The following is a 24,341-nucleotide window of genomic DNA, read 5'->3' as shown; positions in this document are numbered from 1 at the left end:
TGGAAGGTTTGTGTTTCATGATCAGTGAGACATGAACAACTATTCAAGTCAGTTTAAATGTTGGGCCTATCATTCTTGATGGTGCTGCCTCAGAAAAGTCCTCCAAACCAATTATTATTCAGTCAGGTCCTGCGTCGAGAGAGTTCGCTATCTGGTTAGGGTGCATATCCCAAGAAGATCTCAAAGGGAGTTAGGGTACTGTACAATTTTTGGTTTAACATATTTTTAGAGAGAGAGAATTTAAGAAGAGTTATCACATGATGTTCTTCATCTGCCCGGGGAAGTTTCCCTGTCAAAAAATCTTGGAAATTTTCTCTCTCAGCATTCCAAGCTTTATTAATACTTTAATGACCAATCCATCAACTGATCAGAAAAACAGCCATGGGCCAACAGGAGCTTTGCTTGGTGAGACCGCACAGTTTGGCCCATTATGATGTAAGCCTCTGCACTTTGATAGCACTGTCCACACTTCACAAATATTAATGAATTAAGTCCCATGAACCAAGGAAGTATTATCCCCATGGGGCTTGTGCACCATCTCTCAGGGAGCCCAAAGCAAAGTCAGGAATGGAAAGGAGACCTTCCGAGTCCCTTTTAAATGCTGTGGCTAAAGCCCAGCCTGCTTCTACTGTGATTTAAAAGGCTTTTAAATGAAAATATTCAGCTTTCTGATGTTTAAAAATGCTAGTGCAATCCTGGCCCTCTAAAAGCACAAACAGAGGCTTCACCGTCCAAACTAAAGTCAGTGGCTGCATTAGAAGAGACTCTGAAATGTAAGAAACATGTTGTACTTGGTGTCAGATTTATTGCTGCCTTGCAGAATAAAGCCAAACATCTTTATATGGAAAAACACTGCTGCTTTTGACCCAAACAGATTGGGAACAGGAAGTAAAAACAAATTACCCAGCTGTGGCCCCACCGAGTTATGAGCCAGAGCAGAGAAACCAGCATTTCCTGTCATTGCTTGTCACAGTTCATGACTGCCCCGACTGTTTTGCACGCTGTTTTCTTAGGGCCCAATCCTGCTCCCGCTGACGCAGATAGGAATTTGATACTGATGTCCATCAGAGCAGGGTTGGATGTTTAATAAATAAAAATCACTGGAGAGAAACAGGCAAACAAACTGGGAGGCTAAATTCTTCAGAAAGAACGGTGCAAATCTCACCAGATTCTCAGCTGGTGCAAAGGAGGAGAACTCGACTAGCTTCTATGCACTCGGATTTACAGCAGCTGAGGATCCAGCCCACTGACTCAGTATGGGCATATCTGAGAACAGAGCTGAGCTTTTCGTAACAGTACCAGCCCTGCCAACCCCAAGCATTTAAATTCATGAGTTAGGCTTCAACTAGTCATGAAGTTGGCTTAAAAAAATCATGATTTTTTTTTTTAAATAACTTTTGGTCCTTTTCTTTGCAGTTTGGTTTTGAGCGTTTAGTTACACTGGTCACATTTTCAAGCTTTTCTCTGCAACCACAAGGGCTAGAAACTCTCTCTCTTTTTTAAAAAAAACAAAAACAAAAAAAAAAAACACAAAAGCTGAGTTTCTCACTCAATCATTTGACTCCAGGACCTGGGGCTTTCAGAAAAACACCGAACAGATCACAAGACTTGCAATAAAAGTCAGGAGTGTTGGCAACATTGTGAGTGTCCCTTCTGCAAAAGGCCCTTATTGAATGCCAAATATATTGGCTTCATATGCTCACTAGAACAAATGTTCGCGTTGGCAACAAAAGCTGCAATTTACGCTGACTGCACACACCAAACTAAACCCTTTTAATTCAACATTGCATTTAAAATCCTGCTTTCGTACAGGCTTACACTACTATTTTATTAGCTCAAGCAGCTATAACCGACAAGATTTTAGAAGGTTAAACACCAGGTAGTAAAATGTTTAACAATATAGAACCAGGTTTTCTGAAGTTTAAAAAACAAATTAATGAGCCAGATTGCAATGCCAACTGAGTTATACCAAATTTATGGTGAGAGCAGAATCTCACCTCACACTCCTAATCCTTTTCTGGGTGTCTCACTAGCTTGTATAAAGCCATCCAGAATGTGCATGAGGGCACATGAATATATATTCTGCACAATAAAATATCTGACTTTCATAAGGGCATGTGCTTTATACAGTAATTAAAGCACCCAGAGTAGCACACATGAATGTTCTCTCTCACACGTGGCAATTTCAACTCCTACCTCATATTCTTCTAAATCTGTCATCTTCTCTTTCCTACAAGCTGCTTTGGCTGAGGAGCTGCATTGCGAGAAAGGATACTTTCTTTGCACTCATGCTATCCTCGCATGAAATTCCCACTGCTCCCCCAAGAAGCCTCCAAATCTGAAATCCAAGTTTATCACGCAGAGAAAAGAACAATAAATGGGAGGCAGAAAAGGCAGTGAGTCAGTCAGAAGTGCCGCCAAAATCTAAGCCCTTCCTCAAAAAAGGCCCTCCCTTAGAAAGGTTGCCAATCAAGCCTGGATCACAGGCTGTTTTCAGAGAGTGAATAGAGTTCTTATTGACACAGCTTATGTCTGCAGCATGCAGCCCGCTGCAAGGCTTTCAAGAACAGATCAGATTACACAGGCGCATTCTCCCTGATTTTATGCGTTCAGAAGCCCTTGGACATAAAATACCATCCCCTAAAGACTATAGTTCTTCCGTTGCGTATCACTGTATGTGCTCTTTGAAAGGCACACGGCCAGATTCTGCTACCCGTACCCAGGTTGAGTGGAACCTTACTCGGTGAGACATCCAATTTAAATCGATGGTGCTAATTACAGGGTACTTACTACTCAAGGTGAAAGAGGAAGAATCAGTCCTGTCGGATGTCCTTCACATCAGGCTGGGGCAAGAAAATATTTGTAGCCACAAGTTATACTCTGGAAATATAACATCTCTTCTGAGTGTAAAACCTCAACCCTTTCTGGGAGTTTACCCAGAAAAATGGGAGCACATGTACCTTTTAAACAAACAAACACTGCACCGCCACAATGTATCGGATGCAAATTAGATACTAATTCAGAAAAGCACCTTGAGCACGTGCTCAAGTCCCACTGAAGCAAGGGACCTGGGCATGCGCTTAAGCTAAACTCTGATTCAGGGGCTATGTTGGCAAGAGGGCTAAGAGACCGGTGTGTGCCTTGGCTGGTGGTCTACAGCACATTTATTAAAAAGAGAGAAAGAAAATATGTAAGAGGTATTTGTTTACCTGCCAGGTAAGAAGGAATAATTACCAAAGCATTATAGAATGTTCTCACTGAAATTTTACTTGTGGAAAACACAGGCACATGAAAAGATTTTAACTCTGGAGCGTCTACATGACTAAAGACAAAACTTATTCTCCAGTAAACGGGATACCCGCCCCCTTCTAGGCTTATTTTTTTGTTCAGGAAAACATTTAGAGCATGTTTTCAAATTTTCTAATGTTTTGCTAGAACATATTTTGTGATTAAGGGGGCTGGAGGGTTGCATCTGGGGAGAGGGCACGCTGGACATCAGATCGGTGTGATGCGGTAGCTCTCTCTTTTGTCTGGACTGGGTTTTCAGAGTACAGTAATAGAGCCTCTATTCATACCTATACCTTTGTAAATGTAAATGTATGCAAATCCTGCCTCCGAGCACCCAACTGCCATTTCAATGGTTAGTGCAGGATTCCTAACACTCGGTTCGGTTTCCACATGTGGCTACGAGTGTGGTTATGGTCAAAAAAGTGGTCATGTGAAGACAGCATCCGCCCTGCTCCGTGTGTGAGAGTCACATAGGTGTCTGCCCCACTGCTAAAGCTAATTTTTACTACTGCTAGAGCTAGAGGGGAGAGAGAGCTGGATTCTTATTCTGCCTCAGGCATCATGAGTCATGCTGTCAGCCAAATTCTGACAGCAGAATCATTATTACTGGTGACAAAAGCAGGGGGGGGAACAGATCCCCGTATGGGTTTGACAGGCTGGTGCCTAGAAAATCATCTTGTGACTTGGAAACGAAGAAAAACTGATCAGCTAAATAATGAAACTGGAACCTCACAGTGCTACTTTGTGATGGTAACCCCCCTCACTGCTTTCAAAGCAATGCTCAGGGGAATGGAGAGAGGTGGGATGGAAGCAAGGACCCACCTGGTGGCTCTGTATTCATTGTCCTTGACTGGTATTAATACTCCACAAAGCACAGAGGGGAGGAACAGATAAATACTTAGCATCTTCTTCCTTGACTTTCAAATCTGTTTAGGGTCCTGCTTAAAATGTTCTGAGGGGATCTAAAGTCAGTAGCAGGATATAATAGATGTGCACCCTACAATAATTAAAACAGGCTGAAATACTCTGTTGCTTAAGTAGCTCTGAAGCCATTCATCCTTTATTGGGCCATCACAAATTTAAAATGGCTTCATTTAAAGAGAGGGAGAGAGCGCGAGCATAGGGGAAATTAGCACTTGTAAAATGGTTAAGGTCATAATAGCTTTGCAAAGCATTTTCAAATTGCATGTGTGTAATAATGCAATGGTTCCAACAAGAGAGCAATGTAATCATACAGCAAACACAAGCTGACATGCTAGACCACATGGACTTTTTCCCAACACACAGGAAGCGAGCTGAAGGTCTGACACCTATGAATGTGGATGCCTGCGATTCCAGGATTCCTGAAGCTTAGACTACTAACAAAGCTCCATTTGTCCATAGATCTCTTTCTTGGCAAACTAATTCCCATTCCATTGGACAAGGAGACAAGTTTGGAGTCAGCATCCTGCAGTCTTTATGATCTTCAAATGAGCAAGCATTGCAGGAGTGGGTCCCTATGTGACGACTGCTGAATCACGCCCAAAGCCCTTTCCTGGGAGTTTGTGAGAGCCGGATTTGAGCCCTCATTTGTAACCAAGCCAGCAGCTCTCAGGACTGCACTGTGCCATGTAAAGCACCATCCAAACTCCACAGTGGGAAGATGTGTACTACCTTAAATTGGTAGGATACCAACAGTGAGTATTCAAAGGGCGGAAAACCCCATCTCTTCAACCTCAGGGAAGCTGCTGTATGGAAACTTAACTGTATCGCCTCTGCCATTGTATAATTCCAGCAGAATCAGACTTGATTTAGGCTGCTTCAACTCTGTCTGACGCTTGATAGCTTTAACACGGCATAGCCTATTCCCTCATTCTAATTACAGAATCACATTACATGTCCAACAAGCACTGTAATTTAATCTTGTCCCAAAGTTTCTGATCCCATCATGCTATTCCTGTACAACGTCGATAGGAGAAAGCTGTAAAGAATGACTAAGAACAATTCAGTACCAGATACCAAAAAGTATTTTCTTGTAGTCATAAATAATTTCCTGTAACAATGTCATCAAAGCAATTTAACTGACTGGTTTTAGGTGAATCCATGAATCATGCCTCTTGACCATACAAATGCTAGTCAACACGGAACACACATCAAATGCGCATATGGTGCTGCACATCTACTCAATGCTTTACACACACAGGCTTTGATCCTGCATTGAATTTTGTGGGGTTACTTGTATGAGAAAGTATTACTCCCACGAGTAAGGGTGGCAGGATCAGGCCCATGGAGCAAGATCAGGCCAAGTTCACTACCTCAGCGCCAGAGGACATTCATTACAGCAGCTCATATTTTGCCATTAAATGTTTTAAACATGAAACTACATCACACCTAATGTTGCTGCAAAGAGAAATGCTCCCATCCCTGTAAAATAACTCTACATCCAGAGCTGACAACGTTAACAGGTCTTTTACATTTTCTTTTAACATCTATTTGGGGATATTCTTCTTTGAGCATATGCGCCACGAAGCCATAGCTCCCCAGTGATTCAGCAAAGAGGAGGAACCCTGGCTGAAGGCACACCTACTGACAACTGTCAGACCAGCAGGGCGAAAATGTGAAGATGGGAGAAGTTGCCATCCCTATCATGGCCGCATGCTTTCTGAAATGCGTAGACCTGGCCTTCCAGAGCGGGAGGTTCTACCTGCAGACTGGAGAAGATAAACTGCTCTAGACGCTTCCTTAAATTAACTCTGCCTAGAAGCAACCGATGCAAACAACACACTGCAGAGCCAACTTCAACTTAGCCAGGCTTGGGCTCTTTGTTTCTAGGCAGAGTACAGTGCAGTGGCGAGAATGAACCAATGCGCATGTCTTAATCGGAGTCCAAAAAATCTCTCCCTAGCCCTCTCTGGTTATTGTAGTAACACAGGAGTCCATCAAGCAGTTTGCACTGTTTTAACAGAAATAAAAGGGTGCCTAAATACAGCACTAAATGCCATTTTCTGCCCCCAGATTTTACAGGGGAAGATTTGGTCTCCAGTAGTTTCAGCAGCTTGGATCATAGGTTTTTTAAAAATCAGAAAATGCAAAACAAAATACAGTTACTGAACAATTTCAGGTTTAACAAGATAATCAAGTGCCTAGGCGGATTTTTTCAAAACCGTTTAGCTGGACAGAAGAAAGGGCCAGGGCGGCTAAGCTGACAAAGTGTGATCCATACAAACATCCCCGTCCAATGTGCCCTTTGCACGGAGGCGATGCGCCGAATACCGAGCACCAAGCCTGGCTCCTGGTTCTGTCAGCAGCGTTTTCCCAACCAAAACTTGACCGGCGGTTTACAGGCTGGTGCCTCCGCCAAGGTAGGGTCCTGGGAGGCGACCAATGCCAGCCCCACGCAGGACTGCACACCGGCCTGTCACACAGCGGGGCAGTGACACCGGGCAGGCTCCCGCCAGCCCGCCCCGAGCTCGGCCCCCGGCTCCCGGCTCCCCCCCGCCCGGCGGCTCCGATCCCGGGCCGGGCCGCTCCGCTCGGGGGCTCCAGCCCAGCCTTACCTGGCGCTTCCCCGCCGATGGCAAGACCCGGGCGCGGGGGCGCAGCATGCCAGGGGGCCGGGGCAGAAGCCGAAGCGGCGCGAAGCGGACCCGGGCCGGGGGCTGGCGGAGCTCCTAGCAGCGGCGCAGGCTGGATGCCGCCATCTTACAGCCAGGCAGGGCTTCCCCGACTCGCCGCCGCCGCCAGCGCCCCGCGCCAGCCCGCCCCACGCGCCGTGCGAGCAGCTCTGGGGTGGGGCGCGTCGCGCCGGAGCCAGCGCGGCCCGAGCGGGGCGGGACGCTCAGCCCTGCCCCCTCTGCTCTGCTCTGCTCTCCCCGCCCCGCCCGGCGGAGCAGCCCCCCGCCGCGCCGCCCTGTCCCTTTACCTCGCAGCGCGGGGAGGCCCTGTGGGCGCCGGCTCGCTCCCGTGGGACGCGCCGCGCCGGCGGCTGCTCGGCCTGGCTGCTGCCATGGCAACCCCGCTCACGCCGCCCGGTCGGGCCAGACCCCCGGGTCGGCCCGGCCCAGCGCCGCCCGCCCGAGTCAACAAACCCATTAACGGCCCCGGCCCCGGCCCCGCGCGTGGGGAGCCGCCCGGGAAAGCCACGGGCGGGGCCGCGGGAGCCCTGCGTGCCGGGGGGGCTCGGACCCACTGAATCCGCGGGACTCCGCGCACACAGCGCGACCTGCGCGTTTGAAAGGAGCGGCCCGGCCCGGCCCGGCCGGCTGCGCCCCCACTGACTGCAGGGAACGGGCCCCCGGCGCCCGGTAGCTGTGGCTGTAAAAGTCTGGCGTTTACACAGCCCCCCTCCAGCTCCCTGACGGAATTCGGAGCGAAGGCAGCGACAGAGGGGCACTTCCCTCCCTGAGCCCCTGGCAGGGTGACCAGGCGCCGCGATTTTATAGGGACGGTCCCAATTGTTGGGTCTTTTTCTTATATAGGCTCCTATTACCCCCCACCCCGTCCTGATTTTTCGCGTTTACTGTCTGGTCATCCTGCTAGGTGGTTACAGCACATGCTGTGCAAGACTGGCCGCAGCTTTGAGATCCCTGCAGGCTGGGCTATTGCTTTTGTCAGTCTCACAACATTGCAGAGCCGTTGTTGTTTTTAATGCTCTGGTGTCTTTTTAAGACTCCTCAAGAACTTCACATAAGCCACTCTTCCAATGTAGCATTTTCCTAAAGAAGATTAGTGTGTATTAAAAAAAAAATCATTTCAACTGAAAACAGTGGTGCAAATATTGTAGTCACCATTTGTTTGGAATGGTTTATAATACAGACAGTGTGCCATTCTTGCCCAAATTGCACATGCAGCACCCAGGACACAACAGCAACCAGTCCATTTTTCTTCTGCAGTGTGTTTCTCCTCCATTGTTGTGCCATATTAATATTTGTAAAGTAATGAAAGGCGGCCATGCCATGGTTTGAACACTGCCTTGTTTGTTTCAATTCCGGTTTTGTTACAAAAATTGAATTCTAGATAACAACAGGAGGAGACAGCTACAGTATGAAACAGATGAGACAGCATATCATAAATCCATATGCTGCATACTGGAAACAAGAAGCTGATTTCCTAGTCCAGGTATCTAGGATTCCCCAATGTGGTCCCAAAACACTAGAAAGGGTCTGATCTTGTTAGATGTTAGGAAGCTCCAACACTTATTGAGACCCTTGGAAGATCAGGCTCTAAATTCCATGTTTTCAAATTAAGTCTTTTATAGGCTTTGTCTTGTTAACAGACAACCCATGAGGTGACCAAAGAATACTGACCTCTGGATCACTGAGTGGACTGAGCTTTTAAAAATATTTTATAAAAAAGCAAAATTAGAGACTAACCGTCGAAACAATTTACCAAGGGTTGTGATGGATTCTCCATCACTGACAATGTTTAAAACTTAGAAGACTGGATGTTTTTTGAAAAGATCTGCTCTAGGAATTATTGTGGGTAAATTCTATAGCCTATGTTAGACAAGATCAGATTGGTTGATCTCAATGATCCCTTCTGGCCTTGGAATCTAGGCATCTATGGAAGAAAACACTGAATTTAGACTAACAGCAAATGCAAACAGCCAAAAGCTTAAAGAGTGGAAATGGAGTGTGTGACAAACACAAACTGGCCCTTCCCTAGTGGACATTACTGGAATAAAGCACTGTTTTTCATTTTAAAATATTCTAACTAGCTGTAACTATGCATTTTAGCACCCAGGATGACCAAGCATATTTGCACCCTCTCCTGTGTTTTTTTTCTGCATTTCGCCACCTCGTTTGTCCACCTCCGTGGGTTTGCACCATGGGCAGCTGTCCCACTCGCCCCACCCTGGTTACGGCCCTGCTAATAGAGAGAGAAGCATGGTCTGAACAATGAACTGTGAACCCTCGATAGCTAATCCCAGCTCTGACAATGACTCTCTCTGTGACCAAGGGCATGGCATTTAGCCCTCTCCTGCTATTCCCGCCACACTGATGCATTGTTGGAATTAGCTAGTTAATCTGTGCAAAGTCATATCAAGAGGAAAACCATTATATATGGCTAATAAAACTGTAATGATTCCACTGTTACACATTAAGCATTTATTAATGTGTGAAATAGAGAATATAATGGAAAATTCCCATTAGCTTCAAGAGCAAAGGGTTAGCCCTGAAGAAGGAAGGATGGCCTTGTGGTTAAGACACTGGACTTGCGTGAGGATACCCCTCTCAGGGAGGGGACCCCTGTTATTAGGACGAGACAGGTAACAGTAATGGGGGGATTTGATGATTAGAAATATAGATAAATGGACTAATGGTGACTGGGAGAATTGCTTGGCAAATTGCCTGCTGGGGCAAAGGCTGTGAACCTCTCGAACGCTGGGGAGGAACCTGTGGTCGTGGTACACGTAGGTACCAGTGACATAGGGAAAGGCAGGAGAGAGGTCCTGGGAGGCCAAATTTAGGCTGCTAGGTTAGAGATTAAAGTCCAGGATCTCCACGGTAGGATTCTCTGAAATGCTTCCAGTTCCATGCACAGGCCAGTTTGGACAGGCAAAACTGCAGGGTCTCAATGCATGAATGAGACAATGGTGTTCAGAGGAGAGACTGAATTATATTAGGAAGTAGGGAACCTTTTGGGAAAAGAGGAGCCTGTACAGGAAGGATGAGCGCCACCTAAATCAAAACAGAACCAGATTGCTGGCATGAAAAATCAAAAGCTCGTAGAAGAGTTTTTAAACCAACAGCTGGGGGAAAGCTGACAGGTGCGGGAGAGCACATGGTTCCAACAGAGACATCCTTTAGTGGAGGATTTATTAAAGTGGATACTCTATACTCTAAAGAGAGGAGAGGATAGTAGTTGATAAACTACTGATAGGAACTGAAGAGAAACAGTCAAATGAAGAGAGTCCTGTTCAATTACATCACATGGAGATGGAAAACTAAATACTGAAAAATGTTATAAGTGCTTGTGTACAAATGACTAAGGGGGGATATGATAGAGAGCTATAAAATCATGAATGGTGTGAAGAAAGTAAGTGTTATTTACCTCTATACATAACACAAGCACCAGGTTTCACCCAATGAAATTAATAGGCAGCAGGTTCAAAATTAACAGAAGAAAGTACTCCTTCATACAATGCACAGTCAACCTATGGAACTCATTGCCAGGGGATGTTGTGAAGGCTAAAAGTGTAAGTGGATTAGAAAAGAATTAGGTAAGTTTCTGGAGGATAAGTCCATCAGGGATGCAAATTCATGCTCCAGATGTCCCTAAACCTCTGACTGCCAGAAGCTGGGACTGGATGACAGAGGATGGATTATTTCATAATTGCCCTGTTCTGTTCATTCCCTCTGAAACCTCTGGCACCAGCCACTGTCAGAAGAAAGGATACTGGTCTAGATGGACCAGTGGTCTGGCCCTGTATGGCTGTTCTTCTGAATGAGTCTCAAGAGATCTGGATTCTGCCACTAACACACTGCATGACCCAGGGCCAGTCACTCAGGAGGACATTTTCTCAGGTAATCAGTGATTTTGGGGAACCAATCTGAGATCAAATGGGAAACAAACATGGAGGCAGCTTAAATCACTGGACACTTTTGGAAATGTTAGCCCTAGTCTCTCATTGCCTCAGTTTCCCCATCCGTTGAATGGGGAGCATTATCCTTCTTACCCGCCTCACAGGGAGCCAGGAGGGTAAATCCATTAATGTATGCAAGGGGCTGAGAGACATAGGAAAGCCTAGAGACACATGGGACTGGTAACATAAATCCATATCAATGCCCAATAGGACAGCACCTGACTGCCTTGCCCCACACAGGAGGTAAAGCAAGAATGATGCTGGCACGGTTACTATAGGAGTGCAGTTCAGAATCGCCAGACACACAGAGAGGAAACTTAAAATACTGTACCAAGACAGCATCATCAAGGACCTGCTAGCAGTGCTGCAAAGCCTGACTATCCAGCCTCCCATGCAGCGTCTGTACATTAGCAAGCGGTGGGCTGACAGGTTTCGGTATGCAAGGTGGTGCACGTCGGATGTTCTACCCCGAGGCAAAAAGAGAAGGGAGTCGGGGAAATAACGTGCGTCTTTACTGATGGGCCTGCACACAGGAGTAGATTCAAAGTGATTAGAGTCAGATTTGAATCACATACCGCGATGTTCCTGGCAGGCTACAGCAACCCCACAAGCAGTGGGTGCGGGGATTGCACAACACCAGGCTCCAGGTCCTGGAGCCATCGCAGAGGGGAGGAACTCGTTCTTAGGCTGAAGAGAGCACAGCTTTGATGCAAGGAGCACCCAGCATTTCTCCTTTCATTAATCTCATTGTTCTTTACGAGACACGTCCCCCCGCTCCGAAACCTCCACGTGCATCTGCCTCCCAGAAATCTGGTGCCAGCCTGCTTTGATTAGTGTAAAGTGTTGACACCAGAAATGCTGAATCATCAAACTGAGGTTATAAACAAGGTCATTTATACCTACAGAAATGAATCCCAGATCATGCAGGAGCTGGAGCAAGGGATGCCTGGGTTTCAGTCCTTCCCCTGACACTGCGTGTGACCTCAGGCAAACTACAACCCCTCTATGCCTTAATTTACCTGGTTGTTAAGCAGGATTCAATAGTAGAGACTCCAATCCCATATTCTTTGCACACCCAAAGCTTCCTTTGAAGCCAATGAGGTACAGGGGAGGTCACACAATCCAGCCCTGGCACTGAGCTGCACACACAGGAGTTCTCTGCTGCCCTGCATCTTATCTCATCAGTTACACTTGTGCAAAATACAACTGGCAGCGGTTTTCCAAATTTTCCTAGATTCACGAGTTTAAGGCCAGAAGGGATCACCTGCTTTGACCTCTCATATATCACAGGCCATTACATTTCACCCAGCTACTCCCCTGTTTTGTGCCCAATGACTTGTGTTTCACTAAAGTCTGAAAATGTTAAATTGGGAACATTTCTAGTCCAGAGTCACAAGTTCTACCCCCCCCCCTGCACTGGTGTGAATGCAACCAGCTCACTATTACAGGCCCCCCTCTGAGCCTGGTTTACGGAGGAGATGAGTCTGTTACAGCCCCTAACTCAAGCTGCAGATGCTCACGCATTCAGCACGGGAGGTCCCCAGCGTGGATCTACCCAGAGAGGGCTGTCACACACATGACTAAAATAGTCGCAGGGAAATGAAGAATCAGGCCCAAAGTTGGCGCTACTCAAAAACTGTGTCCAATCTCCTCTGACCTTCTCTAGAACCAGACTGTGCTGATCCATGAGCTCTCACCTGCAGCCCCAAAAGTATGTGGGATCCACAAAACCACCCCAGCCAAGGAGAAACCAAATGGAACCAATAACCCACAACCACTGTCTAGGGCTAGGGGCGTTGGGAGACTGAACTTAATGTTTGTGAAGCCCTCGTGAACTGCAGATAAAAGGAGCTTCACGCAGCAAACTATGATTATTCTCCCTCTACAGCCCATTATTTTCCTGGCCTCCCTCATTTTGACTCACACCACGTCCTATATTTGGACCTTGGCAGGCTGACAGGGAAGCAGCTTTCCACGGCTAGTTTTATAGCTGCTTCACATCTGCAGGCTGCTGAATTCTTCCGCAGCGTAGGAGCCATTCCCAGCGTCACTTGCAGCAGATTTGCAGCATCAATTTTTTAGGAGACACAGAGTGAGAGTTATGCAGAACATCAGCTCGTTTTAGCAGGTCATTGACTTGCCTTGTATTATTAGCGAAAAGCCACCAAGGGCCAGATCCTCAACTGGGGTAAAGGGGCACAGCTCTACTGACGCCCTTGGCACCACTAAAACCCTGCAGTAGCACTGCACAGCAGAAGGGACACTGGTGCCTCAAAGCGGGCGGGGGGGGTACTTACCAGCCTCAAACAAGTAGCTGCATACAGGGCTGGCTCCAGGCCACAGCGCGCCAAGCGCATGCTTGGGGCAGCATGCCATGGGGGGCGCTCTGCCGGTTGCTGGGAGGGCGGCAGGTGGCTCTAGTGGAGCTGCCGCAGGCGTGGCTGTGGATGGTCCGCTGGTCCCGCAGCTCCGGTGGACCTCCCATAGACACATCTGCGGCAGCTCCACCGCGGTTGGTTTCTTTCTTGGGTTTGTCTTGCAGTAGGAGGCTTCTGGGTACACGTCTGGCTCTGTTGATCTGTTTCCTTATTTCCTCATGCGGGTATTGTAGTTTTGAGAATGCTTGGTGTCAATTGCGTAGGTGTTGGTCTCTGTCTGAGAGGTTAGAGCAGATGCGGTTGTACCTCAGTGCTTGGTTGTAGACAATGGATCGTGTGATGTGCCCAGGATGGAAGCTGGAGGCATGAAGGTAGGCATAGCGGTCGGTAGGCTTTTGGTATAGGGTGGTGTTAATGTGACCATCATTTATTTGCACCGTGATGTCTAGGAAGTGGACCTACACCAACAGGACTCCACTGGCCATCACATGCAGTCCCCAGCTAAAACCCCTCCAACGCATCATGAAGGATCTACAACCCATCCTGGACAATGATCCCACACTTTCACAGGCCTTGGGTGGCAGGCCAGTCCTCTCCAGACAGACGACCTGCCAACCTGAAACATATTCTCACCAGTAACTGCACACCGCACTATAGTAACTCTAGCTCAGGAACCAATCCATGCAACAAATCTTGATGCCAACTCTGCCCACGTATCTACACCAGCGACACCATCACAGGACCTAATCAGATCAGCCACACCATCACCAGTTCATTCACCTGCACGTCCACCAATGTAATATACGTCATCATATGCCAGCAATGCCCCTCTGCTATGTACATCGGCCAAACTGGACAGTTGCTACGGAAAAGGATAAACGGACACAAATCAGATATTAGGAATGGCAATATATAAAAGCCTGTAGGAGAACACTTCAACCTCCCTGGCCACACTATAGCAGACCTTAAGGTGGCCGTCCTGCAGCAAAAAAACTTCAGGACCAGACTTCAAAGAGAAACTGCTGAGTTTCAGTTCATCTGCAAATTTGACACCATCAGCTCAGGATTAAACAAAGACTGTGAATGGCTTGTCAACTACAAAACCAGTTTCTCCTCCCTTGGTTTTCACACCTCAACTGCTGGAACAGGGCCTCATCCTCCCTGATTGAACTAACCTCATTATCTCTAGCTTGCCTGCATATATATACCTGCCCCTGGAAATTTCTACTACATGCATCTGACGAAGTCCGTATTCACCCACGAAAGCTCATGCTCCAAAACGTCTGTTAGTCTATACGGTGCCCCAGGATTCTTTGTGTCCCTTTGATTATCATCATTCCCCCAAGTTTCCATGATGCCTATTATATTGGTATCCTCATTTAATACCAGGCATTCAAGTTCACCCCTTTTAGTATTTGGATTTTTTTCATTTGTACACAAGCACGTATAACGTTTTTCAATATTTAGTTGTCTGTCTCCATGTGATGTAATTGAATGGGACTCTCTTTCATTTGACTGTTTCTCTTCAGTTCCTACCTGTTCTTTCCAAACATTCATCCTCTCCTCTTTACTAGAATATAGAGTATCCCCTTTAATAAATCCTCCACTAAAGGATGTCTCTGTTGGAACCATGTGCTCTCCCACACCTGTCAGCTTTCCCCCAGCTGTTGTTTAAAATCTCCTCGATGATCTTTTACGTGCCAGCAGTTTGTTTCTATTTTGGTTTAGGTGGAGCTCCTCCTTCCTATACTGAGTCCTCCTTTCCCCCAGGTTTCCCCAGTTCCTAATAACTTAAATCCCTCTTCTGAACAACATTGTCTCATCCACGCATTGACACCCCGCAGTTCTGCCTGTCTAACTGGCCTCATACATGAAACTGGGAGCATTTCAGAGACTGCTAACATGGAGGTCCTGGACTTTAATCTCTTACCTAGCAGCCTAAATTTGGACCCCAGGACCTCTCTCCTGCCTTTTCCTGTGTCACTGGTGCCTACATGTACCACAGCCTCCCTAGCACTGCACACATGTCTGTCTAGATCTCTCGAGAGATCTGCAACCTTTGCACCTGGCAGGCAAGTCACCATGCCATTCTCCCAGTCATCACAAACCCAGCTATCTGTATTTCTAGTAATTGAATCACTCATTGCTATTACCTCTTCCTAATGGCTCTTCCTAATAACGGGGGTCCCCTCCTGCAGAGAGGTATTCTTAGTGTAAGAGGATACCAGGGCATCATCTGGAAGGAAGGTTCCAGTTTTGGGATTGTTTCCCTCAACTCCAGCTGGATGTTTTCCTTCCCCAAGACTTTCATCCTCCAACGGCACAGAGGCTGTCAAACCAGGGGTGGGACCCGCTACTGGTGTCCTGGAAAGTCTCATCTATGTGCCTCTGTGTTTCCCTCAGCACTGGTGTCAAGAGCAGGATCCGGTCTCTGAGGGCCAGGAGTTGCTTGCCCTGACTTCACACATTCGCCACCTGCCCACGTGGCAGGGAACTGTACATGCTGCATTCAGCGCAATAAACTGGACAGCCACCACTCTGCTATGGGACTTCTGCCCAGAGGTGCTGGAACCAGAGGGGCTAGAGGTGCGGCCACACCCCCGGCTTGAAGTGGTTTCCATCCTATCCAGGGTTTACAGATTTGTTTAATGGCCCTCAGCACCACCGCTATACAAATTACTCCCGTCCCCTGTGCTGTGCCTGCATTTGGTTTTATTCTGGCGTGGGCAGGGGAGGGGATGGAGTGCTGGGGTATTAGTTTTTGGCTAAGTTTAGAGGATGTTTGTTAGGTGTGCCTGGCTCGCCCGCTCCTGCTCTAGACTGTCGCACAAAACTCCCCCGTTTGCTGCCTGTTTGCTAGCTCCTCCGGTCGCTTAGGTGTGGGCTTTTTAACCCTCTGTTCTCCCTGAGCAGCCCTGCCCTTGTCAAGGGATCCCAAAGGGATCAGAGATCAAAGGCTGGCAGGCTAGAGCCTCGTTAGGAAGCTCTCAGCCACGCCTAGTCGGCCACTAGGCTCAGCACACAGCCTCCGAACACACCACATTAGGAAGTTCAATCCAGCAGGCCCTGACAGACAACAAACTCACCCCAAGGCATCCATAGTCGCATTCAAGTCCCATCTTCTGAGAGCAATCAAACCTATCCCCTCAAACTGGGGCAATGCATCCCCATATGGTGGAAAGCAGGCAATGGTCACCAACTGTACCACCCCAATGGAGAGTCAAGACTAGCATTCACAAAAGCTGGGTCCAAAACCACAGGCCTCTTCCTCTCACGCTGCCTCTATTGGCTGTGTCTTCGGTAAGACAGCTGATAGGGCTGCAGTGGTAACATGCATTGTGTTATCATGTAATACATGTTATTACATAATAAACCTGTATGCTGCCTCTGTACAGATCTGGTAACCCTCCCACCAGCGGCAGTACGGGCAGAACCAACGCTGTACAGCTCAGAAAACATAGGCCTCTACCACTTGAGCTGACAGCAGCAGTAAGGCTTTTATCCTCTCTGCGGGCAGCCACATCTTCACACGCATGGTGAGCCAGGCCACTACGTCCTCCGCTGGGTACTGCTAATAGTCACTGCAAGAGGTGGTGTGTATGCCGCGGGCATTAGGAACATACATACATTCCCTTCGCCCACCAAACCATTCCTTTGGGAGCACCTATCACACTCAGGTGCTAAGGGACTTAGATGCTAACATCTATTCTTGCTATTAAAGGTTGTATGGTTAATTCCTCACAGACAAACACTATGCTGTATATATATAAAACAAATGAAAATGCAATGATGAGGGTTGCTTGCACTATTGCCCAGACCAAATGGCGTGCAAGGCCTGGGCTGAGAGTTTAGTTTTTAAACAAAACATACTTTTTGAGGGTAACCTCAGCTCCTCCCCATTTCCCACCCTGCCAGCAACTTCCTAGGTTAGATCCAGTCCCATCCTCCTGTAATCATCCAGCCAGCCCACTACTGGAGTTGCCTAGTAGGGAGTTGACTACAATGGCCATCAGCCACTGAGGCAAGTCCACATTGAAAGCTCTAAAAAAAAAAGAAAAAAAATCCATATGGAGGAAGAGAACTCTCCAAAAGCTCCACCCTGAAGCCCTATTCCAAAAACTACCCAGCGCATCTCCTGCCCCTCCGACTCCTCTCATACATAAAATGTTCCTCTGTTCCATTCTGCCTGATCAGCCATCTCTCACCTGGGATTGTTTTCTTCAGCACTCTTTTAGCTGCACTTCTCTGGCATAAACCTCAGGCAAGTGGTAAGGCATGGCTCCTATTTTCTTTCCACACTGTACAGCAGGCGTCTTCAAATACAAGAAACCCACCAATAACTGTGACAGGATCTTTGACTGCATTCTGGCATTTGCTTTACTGACCAGAAATATTGCAAGTAAGTCAGTGGAGTCAAACCCTGCACCACGGTAAATGGTGCTTTTTAGCGGGCATCACTGGATATTAATGTTCAATACTGTAGCCAAAGATATAAGCACTAGCTTCAGTGCACAGCTTTAATCCATAAACATAATTTAGACAACATATTAAAACAAATTATTTACCAATCAGGATAATTTTCACAACTTCCATTGAACAAGAACTTAGTGGAAAAAACCATCCATTTTTGGCAGATGAATGTCAGCAGACATCACATTTTAATAGTCACAAGTTACACTGTGCCCCAAAATTCACTCATTGCATATTCCGTTGGGAAGCTCGGGAACTGGTTTCTCAGCTTGCTTATTCTGTCAAACAATGGCTGCAGCGCAGGGTTACTAAAAAGGGGGGAAGACACAATACTGTGTCTTGGTGACATTGACAGCTCTGATGGTGTGGGCTGCACAATGACATTGTGATTTTTTATTAATATCTCTGCAGTGCAGAGATCAGCCAAAAAAAAAAAAAAAGGCAGGAATATCTGAAGGTGGCATAAGTCCTGTCTCTGGATCTACAAAAGAATGCAACATTTAAAGTATAAATAGTGTAGGGAAACAAAACCTCAACAATGCCCCCGTATGCAAAGAAAACCTAGATAATGGATGAGATCTCCAGCTGTTGGCTTTGTGTTGTAGGTGCAGTTATGGGCAAGCAGAGTGGGACATAGAATATCAGGGTTGGAAGGGACCTCAGGAGGTATCTAGTGCATCCCCCTACTTACGGCAGGACCAATCCCCAGACAGATTTTTGCCCCAGATCCCTAACTGGCCCCCTCAAGGAGGGAACTCACAACCCTGGGTTTAGTAGGCCAGTGCTCAAACCAATGAGCGCCCCCCCGAACACCTGAACCTGGAAATCAGATACCTAGATTTTCAAGGGACCTAAAGTGCACCAGCCAATAACTGAGGGTGGAAAAATGTGTCCTCAGTTATTTGCACCTGCAGTTTGTGGGTGCACAAAGGGAGGCCATGAAATTTTGAGCCCACCTAGTGAACATTTCCTTAGCACCGCTTAAGACTGGCAGCCACGTGCACTGATATCCACAAAGCAGCTTCAGGCTGGGCAGTGGCCAATCTGGTTTCCCACAATGCCCTGCCAGTGGGTGAAGTCTGACCTAGAGAGATCAGGCCTATGGCTTGGGGGCAGCTCGGACTCCACAGCCCACTCAGCATTTAGCTTTTCTGCTGAAACTTCTCCCAAGGTTGCTGGTGAGTCCTCCCTGGGACAATGGTTCCAGTAACACAAACACCTCTCTGCTGTCCTTGGGATGCAAGCCAACAAACTTCCACCCCACAGCACACAGTAAACTGGACTCTGCCACCCTAATCCCATTCACCACGACCTCTGAGGTCTCCTTTCCCCATAATGCCACTGTTCCCATGACTGCCCTGGCTTACCCCACTGATCCCACAACTGCCACTCATGCCCCTCACCTGCCCTATTCCTTATCTTTGGGCATCTTTTCAGACTGGCCAGTGGGTCCACATCCCTCTTCATGATGCAGCCAAAGGGGAGGCAACTGCCCCCGAGTCCCCCAAGGAGATGGGCACTCCAGGGGATGGGCAATGGCCTTCCCACATCCTGCAGGGGTGGAGTCAGTCCAGCAAACACAAACTGGTAGAATCCAGCCATCCCAGGCCAGGCCCAAGAGACGCTGTTTTCTCATCTTGGGGAGAATGAATTTCTGGAGGGGGAGCCCTGGAGCCCAGTCAGGCCCAAGACGGGGGGCAGAGATATCAGATCTCTGCTGGGGGACGGGGTGCCTCCTGCCTCACCTTCTGCCCCTGTTTGGGGAGGGTTGGAGGGAATCATGTCCTGTGACACTCATGTGACACTCCCCCTGCAGCCAGCAGCCCCACACACGTCCCCACAGCCCCTGGCTGTCATACGCCCAGCTGGCCTGCATGTGCAGCTCATGGGCCACCAGAAGCTGCGGTGGCAATAACTGAAGCAGTAGCTGAGTGGCTGCTGGCTGTTCCCCCACTGGACCTGAGGGGAGGGGGCAGCTGTGAATAGGAGGAGGGCTCAGTACTGGCCTTGGGAAGCATCCCCCTCCGTCGCCATCACACACACTTCCATCTCCCCAGGCTGCAGCTTCCACACAGCTGCGCCACACTCCTACCTACCATTCACACACCCTCAGAAATCCAGCTACCCCAGCTCCTGCTCCGCAACCAGCCAGTCCCCACCCAGCATCCACTTACTCCACAGACACCCATCTGCCACCAAGCCCTGTGCGCCACCATGTCCTTCCCCATCCCTACTTGAGGGAGGGTGTGCTGACCTGAACAGGACTGCCCAGAGGGGGGGGGCAAGTGGAGCAATTTGCCTCAGGTCCCGGGCCCTGCAGGTGCCCTGTGAGCCCTGGCCCAGCAGCGGTCTGGGTCTTCAGCAGCAATTCAGCGGCAGGGGGCCCTTCAGTGCTGCTGAAGACATAGAGCGAGTGAAGGGCCCCCCGCCACCGAAATGCCGCTGAAGACCCAGACCGCCGCCAGGTGAGTACAAGCACCGCAGCTCCCCCGCTTTGCCCCAGGTCCCTTGAATCCTCTGGGCGACCCTGGACCTGAAGCTGAAGTTTCTGGCCATACACAAATTATTCATTGAGTCAGACTTGATATTTGCAAGGAATTTGCATAAAATTCACATGGAGCTGTACAAAACTGCAGCCCCAGGAAACGAAGTAGAGTGTGTTGGGGAATCAGCTCTCTCCATCATCTGTGGGAAAGGAATTAGAAGCACCAGTGTGGACAGGGCAGAGGCCTCATCTACAGAGACATGAAAAAGCCTGTGGTGCTCCTATCCCTGGGTACCACACAACACGCTACGTCCAGGCGCTGAGTCAGGTTTGAGCCCAAGTCCCTCTTCCATCCACACCTACATCAGTCTGACTCAGGTCAGCAGGCCCTCAGGATCCAGGCCCGAGGAACCTGCGAGGGGGTTGGGTCTGTGGACGAGTCCCGCTGTGAGGGGATCCAAGCCCTGTCATTTCGCGGAGTGGCCGCAGCACAAGGCGCAGATCCACAGGGCTGCCTAGCAGAGCACGGACACGAGACTTGGATCCAGCTGTTGTAAACCCAGGTTTACAGTGTGGAGGCTCACGCCCAGGCTTAGAAACACTAAGTCCACAAGGTCGGGTCCCACAGCCCCGGGATTAGTGTGCAGTGTAGACCTGATACAGGTCTGATCGTCATTCGTACAATGACAGATTTCCATGCTGTACAGAACGAGATCATTCCCAGCTCCTGCCCAGCCAGCATCAGCTCATCACCCGGGTGTGGTGGATCCAGCTCCACGTGGATGGAAAGCAGTGTTGGACAGGCCTTGTCAGGGACAGCCGTTCTCTTCGCAGTGCCAGGCATCAGCCCTTTGTTTCTTATTAAAGAGATATGAGGGGGGCGGGTTATTGTTTGTTTTAGTTTTTTTGCTTTAATCTTTTTAACTAATTGATGAGCCATCGAATCTCACCACACCGCAAGTCTTTTACAGTTTATCCCAGGTATCTGCAGAACAAATGCTGGCACCTCAGTGTAGGGTAGTGGCTGGAAGTTCTCTAGATATTATGGAATGTATTAACATGTCTAAAGAACCTCACCCAAGACAGGCAAGTACCAGCAAAATAAGATGACTCATCAGATCCGTGTGCTAGCCTTTCCAAGTCAGAAGCCAGAGTTCAGATCTGACTTGAGCCATAAATGAGAGGATGGTGGTGATCAGACCGAAGTCCCCTGTGGACATTTGTTTACACCTGACAAGCATGGCATATAATTGCTAACTCAGCTCAGGGGAGGCTCCAAGGGGGATAAGAGGTGTGTGGCAAGGCTGGATTGAGGTGCAATCACCAGAGCTATGTAGTGAATGAACCAGCATGTTCACACAACGTCTGCCTCCAGCTACGCTAATAACCTGCCTTGAATTCACAAGCATCACAGCCACGGGAACTCGGAAGAGACAGCAGAATCTTGGCTCCTGGCCTACCACGCGAGCTGTAATGGAAGCCTTTGTATTTTGCTACCTGATATGGCCCTCTGGAACAGCACGTATGAGAAACATAAGCAGATTGGAGGAGCCTCTTAAACTATCCACTATTTACAACAAAAACGCCTGTGGAAGGAGTAATCAGACTCTGCGCATTTTACTCAGGCAAGTAGGTCAAGTTCAAATGCTCAGGTCAGCCATGCGCAATGTGGTATCAAAGGGTCGCACCTGAAGAGTTCCCAGCTGGACACTCTCCTCAGGCTCAGAACCCTGCGAGCGGATTGGGGCTGTGGGGAGAAGGGCCACGCAAGTCTCTTCGGAGCAGAGCACCGTGTTACAGCTCTGTGTTCAAATGGCACCTGCTCACGCAGCACATCTGCACCAGGTGTGTATTCAGAGTCACATCTGAGGACTTGACTGAGAAGAGATGGTCTTTACGGCTTTAGTTCTGCCAGCCCTGCAGAGCCAACGCAGCTAGGAAAGAACAGGCTGGATTCTTTTACCGCTTGTGCATCAACAGAATTGCTAAATACATTTCAAAGGCCAGGCTACCCCTGCAAGCCCACTGTCTGCAAATTACAACCCTTTATTTGTGTGCCATCCCCAGGGAAGACTGACTCACTCTCTGTCTCTTACACACACACACACACACCCCTCTTTCCAACAGAGTTATCGGCTTTGCAGGGCTAACTGGGGTAAAAAGCAGTAAAAATATGTTTGTCACTAAAGGCAGCAGAGGGGACTGAACTCACATTGGGAGCAGGTCTGCTGACTTGCATGGAGCGGTTTTTAACCCGGACACAATTCAGAGCAGACTCACAGTTCAAGGCCATGGTTTCGGAAGACCATTTTTCCATACATGCACCATTTAGTTTGTGATCAATCCTGTGTGGCATTTACATACAAGAAGAGATTCTGGTTCCCTAAAATTCAGACCCTTCCTAGTACAGAACTGGCTGGGTTCATCTTTTCCTGCTTTTCCCAAAAGCTACACATCCAATACCTCTGCTGTAATAAAAGAAGGCAAAGCAGAAAACAATGCAGTGTGATTGTGTATTATACACTGGGGGAACAACTGCTCCTCCTAAGCTACAGAGGAAACGTTGGTACGAGCACCAGAAAACTAGTTACTACTTTCAGTCATTCCATCTCTCCACCACTTCAGGGGTAGGCAACCTATGTCATGTGAACTGATTTTCAGTGGCACTCATACTGCCCAGGTCCTGGCCACCAGTCCGGGGGGCTCTGCATTTTAATTTAATTGTAAATGAAGCTTCTTAAACATTTTTAAAACCTTATTTTCTTTACATACAACAATAGTTTAGTTATATATTATAGACTTATAGAAAGAGACCTTCTAAAACGTTAAAATGTATTACTGGCACGCGAAACCTTAAATTAGAGTGAATGAATGAAGACTGGGCAGTGGCACACCACTTCCAAAAGGTTGTTGACCCTGCAATAGCTCAACTCCAGGGAGTGGCCATAATGCATAAGGTACCGCTGCAGTTTTCAGCACTCCGAATGCGTGTTTGGCTGAGCAAACCAGCAGCACTTTGAACAGTTTGGAATGTATACAAAGGGGAGAAACTCGCTTCCCAATGCTCCATAGCGTCGAGAGAAAAATGTGTGGGTCCTCAGGAGGGCCGGTGCAACCATTTAGGCGACCTAGGCGGTCGCCTAGGACACTAGGATTTGGGGGGCCCCATTTTCTTCTGCAGTGACCGCAACAGCCGGATCTTCGGCCACCCCAGTCGCCGCCGACATTTAGGCGGAAAGAGCTGGGGCAGGGGAGTGCGGGGAGGGCCGCCTGCAGCAAGTAAGGGGGGGGCGGCATGCAGGGGAACTCTCTGCCCCAGCTCACCCCTGCCCCACCTCCTCCCCGAGCACACCGTGGCTGCTTCACTTCTCCTGCCTCCCAGGCTTGCGGCGCCTAAGCTGATTGGTGCTCGTGCTCATGCGCAGAGCAGGGGTGAGCTGGGGTGGGGGGGTGCTTCAGGGCGGAGTGGGGGGAGGATGCAAGGTGGAAGTTTCGCCTATGGCGCAAAACATCCTTGCACCAGCCCTGGTCCTCAGCAGGTTTTGAACCCAGGCCCTAAAGAACTTAAAGCATGAGCATGTACTGCCTAAACTAAAGGAGTAACCCCTTTGCTTGCCTGGCTCCCAATTCTCTCCTCTGTCGTTGAGTAATGGGGGAAAACCAATGGAGATACATCAGGTTGCAGCAGCACCGTTGCTACAAAGATCATTCTCTTTGTCTCCAGCCTTATCCGCTCTGCGAGGTGTGTGGTGCGCTCCAAAGGTCGCTGTCTGCAGCATCACATACCACTTCAAACACCCTCTTCCTGCCCAGAGATGGTGTGTTTAACTGTTAGCCCAACAGGAAACTGGGCACCTTGGTTACAACTGAAGGAATAATCAGTGAGAGAGGGTGGGAGAGGAGAGAAGGCATTCCAAAGGCAAAGCATTCCCGGTGGGACCATTCCTAAAAATAATACAGCTCAGACGTTCGGCCTCCCAAATTCAACAGGGCACTTTGTTCAACCAGCCAAGCTTTGTATTAGCCTGTGTGTCACTGCTCACTAGATGAGTTAGCTAGTGGCAGCCTGAGTGCTTTTCTCTCACAGAGGGTTGCTGGGTTTCGTTCTCCCCAGTGGAACCTCTTATGGGGATTGCGTTCTCAGAGCCCATGCACC

At 48.5% G+C, this 24,341-nt stretch overlaps 1 protein-coding gene across 5 annotated transcripts in view; it reads right to left on the bottom strand.

The window, feature by feature from the left end:
• Positions 1 to 7,010, bottom strand: part of MBNL3 (muscleblind like splicing regulator 3) — a 122,892-nt gene extending 115,882 nt beyond the window's left edge. For 3 of the 5 annotated variants that reach the window (XR_004002050.1, XR_004002049.1, XM_030575972.1), the window contains exon 1: positions 6,825 to 7,009. The gene's annotated coding sequence lies outside the window, so the exon portion shown is untranslated. Of the gene's footprint in view, positions 1 to 6,824 lie in introns of all 5 variants that reach the window. The other 2 variants (XM_030575974.1, XM_030575975.1) reach the window with 2 other exon arrangements.
• Between the last annotated feature and the right edge of the window lie 17,331 nt (positions 7,011 to 24,341).

The sequence above is a fragment of the Gopherus evgoodei genome, chromosome 9 (assembly GCF_007399415.2).
Source record: "Gopherus evgoodei ecotype Sinaloan lineage chromosome 9, rGopEvg1_v1.p, whole genome shotgun sequence".
In the NCBI taxonomy this organism is placed as follows: Eukaryota; Metazoa; Chordata; order Testudines; family Testudinidae; genus Gopherus; species Gopherus evgoodei.
The sequence above is the reverse complement of the archived record's forward strand: the minus strand, read 5'-3'. Positions and strand labels throughout refer to the sequence as shown.